This window comes from Triticum dicoccoides, chromosome 6B (genome assembly GCF_002162155.2).
Source record: "Triticum dicoccoides isolate Atlit2015 ecotype Zavitan chromosome 6B, WEW_v2.0, whole genome shotgun sequence".
Taxonomy (NCBI): domain Eukaryota; kingdom Viridiplantae; phylum Streptophyta; class Magnoliopsida; order Poales; family Poaceae; genus Triticum; species Triticum dicoccoides.
Window position 1 is genome coordinate 80,976,673 of NC_041391.1, and position 8,296 is coordinate 80,984,968.

Here is an 8,296-nt window from a genome sequence, read left to right on the forward strand (position 1 = left end):
GACTGCAGCTAAGCCCCCGAGTGGGAGGATTGCTCTTCACTCGGCAGGATTTTCAAACACTTCGGCTAGTACTGGACTGCAGCTAAGCCCCCGAGTGGGAGGATTTCTCTCCACTCGGCAGGATTTTCGAACACTTAGGCGAGTACTAGACTGCAGCTAAGCCTCCGAGTGAGAGACTTGCTCGTCACTCGGTAGGATTTTCAAATACTTAGGCGAGTACTGGACTGCAGCTAAGCCCCCGAGTGAGAGAGGTGCTCGTCACTCGGTAGGATTTTCAAATACTTAGGCGAAACGGATTCGCAGCTAAGCCTCCGAGTGAGAGGCCTGCTCGTCACTCGGTAGGAATTTTTTTACAAACTTAGGCGAAACGGATTCGAGGCTAAGCCACCCACTGGGGTATTTCTCTTATAAACAAAAGCAACAAAAATCAATGAGAAAATTATAACACTTTTGTCTTTGATAAGCAAACTACAGGAGTACTTTTATTACAACTCTTCCGAGTGAATACTTAAGTGTAAAAGGGGCGGAGCAGGTCCGCATTCCAAGCTCGTGGCTCATCAACCTGGCGGCCGACATTGTAAAGACGGTATGCTCCATTGTGGAGAACTTTGGTGACGATGAAGGGGCCTTCCCAAGTAGGGGCAAGTTTGTGCGGCTTCTGTTGGTCCACTCGGAGGACCAAGTCTCCTTCTTGGCAGGCCCGACTCTTCACATTTCTGGCGTAGAATCGACGTAAGTCTTGCTGATAGATGGTCGATTGGATCATGGCTATCTCTCTTTCTTCTTCCAGAAGGTCGACTGCGTCCTGCCGGGCTTGCTCTGCTTCAACTTCAGAGCAGATCTCGACTCGTGGTGCATTGTGAAGCAGATCACTCGGCAGAACCGCTTCAGCTCCATAGACAAGAAAGAATGGAGTTCTCCCAGTCGCCAATTTGGAGTAGTCCTCAATCCCCAAAGAACTGATGGAAGTTCGTCGACCCACGCGCCTGCTGCGTGCTTGAGATCACGCATCAACCGGGGTTTCAGTCCTTTGAGAATTAGGCCGTTTGCTCTTTCTGCTTGTCCATTCGACTGGGGGTGGGCGACTGAAGCATAGTCGACTCGTGTGCCTTGAGAAGCGCAAAAGGCTTTGAATTTGTCGGAATCAAAGTTTGACCCATTATCGGTGATGATGCTATGCGAAACTCCATATCTGAATATTAATTCTCTGATGAAGCTGATGGTAGTGCCGGCATCAAAAAATTTAATAGGCTTGGCTTCGATCCACTTGGTGAACTTGTCGACTGCCACAAGTACATGGGTGAAGCCGCTCCTGCCAGTTCTCAGTGGCCCAACCATATCTAATCCCCAAAAAGTGAAGGGCCAGACGATTAGAATGGTCTTCAAGGCTGAGGCGGGCTTGTGTCACATATTGGTGTAGAACTGATATCCTTCACACTTGTCGACTATCTCTTTTGCCATTTCATTTCCTCTGGGCCAGTAAAAACCCGCTCGGTATGCTTTAGCCACAATAGTCCGAGAGGACGCATGATGGCCACAGGTCCCCGAGTGGATGTCGTTAAGAATTATCCGACCCTCTTCCGGCGTTATGCATTTCTGACTGGCTCCGGTCGCACTTTCTCTGTACAACTGTCCCTTCATCACCGTAAAGGCTTTGGATCGGCGGGCGATCTGTCGAGCCTCTTCTTCATTCTCTGGGAGCTCTTTCCTTGGGATATATGTGATGTAAGGCACTGTCCAATCAGGAGAGATAACCAAAACTTCCATGATCAGGTCGACCACGGCTGGGACCTCGACTTCAGTCGGATCCGTGGCACTTTTTGGCTGCGGGGCTTCTTCGGTGAAAGGATCCTCTTGAACTGATGGGGCATGGATATGTTCTAAAAACACACCACTGGGAATGGTTTCTCTCTTAGAACCTATCTTTGCCAAATCATCAGCTGCTTGATTTTTCAGGCCGGGTATATGATGAAGCTCTAACCCTTCGAATTTCTTCTCCAGCTTTCTTACTGCATTGCAGTAACCAGTCATGGCTGGGCTTCTAACGTCTCGCTCCTTCATCACTTTGTTAACAACCAAATCCGAGTCGCCGTAGACCATGAGGCGATGGACACCGAGTGAGATGTCCATACGCAACCCATACAGAAGTGCTTCGTATTCTGCTTCGTTGTTGGAGGAATCAATGTGAATCTAGAGTACGTATCTGAGCTTATCTCCTCGAGGGGAAACCAACACTACCCCAGCACCGGAACCATTTAGCATTTTAGAGCCATCAAAGAACATGGTCCAGTGCTCTGAGTGAACTTGAGTCGGCAGTTGCTGTTTGGTCCACTCGGTGATGAAATCAGCTATTGCTTGGGACTTGATAGCTTTCTTTGCCTCAAATCTAATATCCAGGGGAAGGAGTTCAATCGCCCATTTTGCCACTCGACCAATTGCATCTCTGTTGTGTAGAATCTCTGACAATGGGGTGTCGCTGACGACTGTAATGGTATGGTCAGAGAAGTAATGAGCAACTTTCTTCGTGGTCATGTAAATCCCGTATACAAGCTTCTGATAGTGAGGGTATCTTTGCTTTGATGGGGCCAGGACTTCAGAAATGTAATATACTGGGCGCTGAACATTAAAGGCTTTTCCTTCTTCTTCCCACTCGACCGTAAGTACTGTACTGACGACTTGTCCTGTGGCTGCAATGTAAAGCAGCAAAGGCTCTTTGCTGATTGGGGCAGCAAGCACCGGCTGGGTGGAAAGCAGGGCTTTTAGCTCTGCAAACACTGCATCAGCTTCAGGAGTCCACTCGAACTTGTCTGACTTCTTCATCAGTCGGTAAAGAGGCAATGCCTTTTCACCGAGACAAGATATGGATCGACTTAAAGCGGCCAAGCAACCAGTAAGCTTCTGAACATCGTGCACACGCACAGGTCTTTTCATTCAGAGTATAGTGCCCACTTTCTCTCGATTTATGTCGATTCCTCGTTCGGAAATGAGAAAACGGAGTAATTTTCTGCCGGGAACTCCGAATGTGCACTTTGATGGATTAAGCTTGATATCATACCTCCTGAGGTTGGCAAATGTTTCAGCAAGGTTAGCCAGCAGGTCGGAACCTTTCCATGACTTGACCACAATATCATCCATGTAAGCTTCCACATTCCGACTGATTTGAGTGAGCAAACACTTCTGAATCATCCTCATGAACGTAGCTCCGGCATTCTTGAGGCCGATGGCATGGTGACATAACAGAAGCACCCGAATGGGGTGATGAAAGCTGTTTTGATCTCATCGGGTCCATACAAACGGATGTGATGGTACCCGAAATAGGCGTCTAAGAAAGATAGTCGCTCACATCCCGCAGTCGAGTCGACTATTTGGTCGATGCGGGGGAGAGGAAAATGATCTTTCGGGCAGGACCGATTGATATGTTTATAGTCAATGGACATGCGAAGTGACTTGTCCTTCTTGGGAACCATGACAACATTGGAGAGCCACTCGGAGTGATAAATTTCTCGGATAAACTCTGCTGCTAAGAGCCAAGCCACCTCCTCGCCAATGGCCTTTGTTTTCTCGATGGCGGACCGTCGAAGATGTTCTTTAACAGGTTTCGCTTTCGAGTCGACTCGTAGGCGGTGCTCAGCCAGCCCCCTAGGAACACCCGGCATGTCAGAAGGTTTCCACGCGAAGATGTCCCAGTTCTCACGGAGGAACTGGATGAGCGCTTCTTCCTATTTGGGGTCGAGTGTTGTAGAGATATTGGTCGGAGCTGCGTTGGGGTTGGTCGGGTGGATGTGAACTGGCTTCGTCTCACCGGACGACTGAAACGCCGATTCCGTAGCGGCCTTCTTAGCTCGCAATAAATCACTCGGGTCCGCATTTCTCTGGTGTTCCTTCCACTCTTCTGCTACCACCTGAGCGTCGGCGATCTTTGAGCCTTTATGAAAGCACTCTTCCGCCTTCTTCCGATTGCCAGTAACAGTGATCACATCTTTCGGGCCAGGCATCTTCAATTTAAGGTACACGTAACATGGTCGAGCCATAAAACGCGCATAAGCTGGCCTGCCCAAAATAGCGTGATAGGCACTCTGGAAATCCACAACCTCAAATGTCAACTTTTCCTTGTGGAAATTTTTGGAATCACCGAAAACCACATCAAGAGCAATCTGGCCGAGTGATGCAGCCTTCTTGCCAGGAATGACTCCATCGAAACTCATGTTGCTGGTACTGAGTCTGGACATCGGAATGCCCATCCCTTTTAGTGTCTCTGCATACAGTATATTCAAACTACTGCCACCATCCATCAACACTTTAGTTAGTCGAGTTCCTTTGACGACTGGGTCGACCACCAGAGCTTGCCTCCTCGGGGTGGCTATGTGCATCGGGTGATCGGACTGGTCGAACATGATGGTAGTCTGAGACCATTTCAGATAATTGGGATTCTCCGGAGCAACCATATTCACTTCTCGATTGATAACTTTCAATCGACTTTTACTCTCAACGTCAGCAAAAATCACCAGAGTGGAATTGACCTGGGATATTCCTCATCACTATGCCCCTTGTCCTCAACTTTGTCCGACTCCTTTTCCTTATCTTTGGGCTGTTTCCCTTGGAATTGCTGTATCAAGAGCCGACACTGTCGAGTGGTATGTTTCGGGTAAATGAAGTTACCCTCTTCATCTTTCTACGTGTGGATGTGGCATGGCAAATCCATCATGTCATTTCCCTCCTTGTCTTTCACCTTCTTGGGGTTCCAAGGTCCTTTGGGCTTCCCTTTAAACTTTTCTTGAGTCGCGGCCAAGGCTTCTCCAGGAGCAGCTGGCTCGGCTTTTCGCTTTTGCTTCCGACTAGAGTTCCCTCCTCCGGTTTCCTGGGCGACTGACTTGTGCTTGCCACTCCGGAGCCGATCCTCTTCTTCACCATTGGCATATTTTGTGGCTATCTCCATCATTCGACTCAAAGACATGTCTCCGGTTCGACCGAATTTCAGGCTTAGATCCCTGTACTTAACGCCTTCCTTGAAGGCACAGACTGCCTCATGATCTGATACATTCTCTACCGTGTGATGTAATGTGATCCATCTCTAGATGTAATCTCTCAAAGTCTCATTCGACTTCTGCACACAAGTTTGCAGCTCTGTCAGTCCTGCTGGTCGCTTGCATGTTCCTTCAAACGTTCTGACAAACACTCGGGAAAGATCTTCCCACGTGTAAATGCTGCTGGGTGTCAACTGATTCAACCATGCTCTGGCCGATCCCTCCAACATAAGAGGCAGATGTGTCATGGCCACCTCATCATTTCCGTCACCGATCTGGACAGCCACTCGGTTGTGTTCAAGCCAATTATCAGGCTTAGACTCACCATTGAACTTACTGACTCCAGTCGCCAACCTGAAGTTGGGGGGAATCACCGCGGCCCTAATGGCTCTGCTGAAACACTCTGGTCCTGAGACATGCACTCGGCTGCTGGTGGGTACATCTCTGTCGTGACCCTCTTGGTGAGCTCTGTTCCTGTCGACCAGACCTTGAACGATGATGGATCTTGCATCAAAGCCTGGTTCCCTGGGGTCGACTGGAATCCTTCGCCCACCACTGTGCTGATGTCTATCATCCTGTTGTCGAGGTGCGTACAATCCACCCCTTGGGGGATGGGTGGGCACTCGACGTCGATCATCGCAATAGAATCGGAGATCATACTGCTCACGGTTCTTGTACTGATCATGCCGGTCTCCACGTCCCTTACGCCTCGGAGGCGATCTGGGACTATGAGCCGACTGGACTGTATTCGCAGCTACGGATCTGCTGTGAATCCTATTCCGCGACTGTGATACAGCTGAATTTTGATCTCCTGCTTGAAGGAAATATTCCCTAGAGGCAATAATAAAGTTATTATTTATTTCCTTATTTCATGATAAATGTTTATTATTCATGCTAGAATTGTATTAACCGGAAACATAATACATGTGTGAATACATAGACAAACATAGTGTCACTAGTATGCCTCTACTTGACTAGCTCATGAATCAAAGATGGTTAAGTTTCCTAGCCATGGACAAAAGAGTTGTCATTTGATTAATGGGATCACATCATTAGGAGAATGATGTGATTGACATGACCCATTCCGTTATCCTAGCACTTGATCGTTTAGTATGTTGCTATTGCTTTCTTCATGACTTATACATGTTCCTGCAACTATGAGATTGTGCAACTCCCGTTTACCGGAAGAACACTTTGTGTGCTACCAAACGTCACAACATAACTGGGTGATTATAAAGGTGCTCTACAGGTGTTTCCGAAGGTACATGTTGGGTTGGAATAATTCGAGATTAGGTTTTGTCACTCCGATTTCGGAGAGGTATCTCTGGGCCCTCTTGGTAATACTCATCACCTAAGCCTTGCAAGCATTGTAACTAATGAGTTAGTTATAAGATGATGTGTTACAGAACGAGTAAAAAGACTTTCCGGTAACAAGATCGAACTAGGTATTGGATACCGACGATCAAATCTCGGGCAAGTAACATACCGATGACAAAGGGAACAACGTATGTTATTATGCGGTTTGATCGATAAAGATCTTCGTAGAATATGTAGGAACCAATATGGGCATCCAGGTTCCGCTATTGGTTATTGACCGAGAATAGTTCTAGGTCATGTCTACATAGTTCTCGAACCCGTAGGGTCCGCACGCTTAACGTTACAATGACAGTTTTATTATGAGTTTACAAGTTTTGATGTACCGAACTTTCTTCGGAGTCTCGGATGTGATCACGGACATGACGAGGAGTCTCAAAATGGTCGAGACATAAAGATTGATATATTGGACGACTATATTCGGACACCGGAAGTGTTCCGGGTGATTTCGGAGAAAACCGGAGTGCTGGAGGGTTACCGGAACCCCTCCCGGAGAGTTAATGGGCCACATGGGCCTTGGTGGGAAGAGAGAGGGGCGGCCAGGAAGGGCCGCGCGCCCCCTCTCCCTCTGGTCCGAATTGGACTAGGGGGGGGGGCGGCGCCCCCCTCTTTACTTCCCCTCCTCTCCCCCTTCCTTCCCCTGCTAGTAGGAGTAGGAAAGGAGGAGTCCTACTCCTACCAGGAGGAGGACTCCTCCTCCTGGCGCGCCCAACAATGGCCGGACGGCCTTCCCCCTCCCTCCTTTATATACGGGGGCAGGGGGCACCCCATAGACACACAAGTTGATCTACGGATCGTTCCTTAGCCGTGTGCGGTGCCCCCTCCACCATATTCCACCTCGGTCATATCATCGCGGTGTTTAGGCGAAGCCCTGCGCCGGTAGAACATCATCATCGTCACCACGCCGTCATGCTGACGGAACTCATCCTCGAAGCTTTGCTGGATCGGGGCCCGGGGATCGTCATCGAGCTGAACGTGTGCTGAACTCGGAGGTGTCGTACGTTTGGTGCTTGGATCGGTCGGATCGTGAAGACGTACGACTACATCAACCGCGTTGTGCTAACACTTCCGCTCACGGTCTACGAGGGTACGTGGACAACACTCTCCCCTCTCGTTGCTATGCCATCACCATAATCTTGCGTGTGCGTAGGAAAATTTTGAAATTACTACGTTTCCCAACAGTGGTATCAGAGCCTAGGTTTTATGGTTTGATGTTATATGCACGAGTAGAACACAAGTGAGTTGTGGGCGATACAAGTCATACTGCTTACCAGCATGTCATACTTTGGTTCAGCGGTATTGTGAGATGAAGCGGCCCAGACCGACATTACGCGTACGCTTACGCGAGACTGGTTTCACCGTTACGAGCACTCATGCTTAAAGGTGGCTGGTGGGTGTCTGTCTCTCTCACTTTAGCCGAATCGAGTGTGGCTACGCCCGGTCCTTGCGAAGGTTAAAACAGCACCAACTTGACGAACTATCGTTGTGGTTTTGATGCGTAGGTGAGATTGGTTCTTGCTTAAGCCTGTAGCAGCCACGTAAAACTTGCAACAACAAAGTAGAGGACGTCTAACTTGTTTTTGCAGGGCATGTTGTGATGTGATATGGTCAGTACATGATGCTAAATTTTATTGTATGAGATGATCATGTTTTGTAACCGAGTTATCAGCAACTGGCAGGAGCCATATGGTTGTCGCTTTATTGTATGCAATGCAATCGCCCTGTAATGCTTTACTTTATCACTAAGCGGTAGCGATAGTCGTAGAAGCATAAGATTGGCGAGACGACAACGATGCTACGATGAAGATCAAGGTGTCGCGCCGGTGATGATGGTGATCATGATGGTGCTTCGAAGATGGAGATCACAAGCACAAGATGATGATGGCCATATCATATCA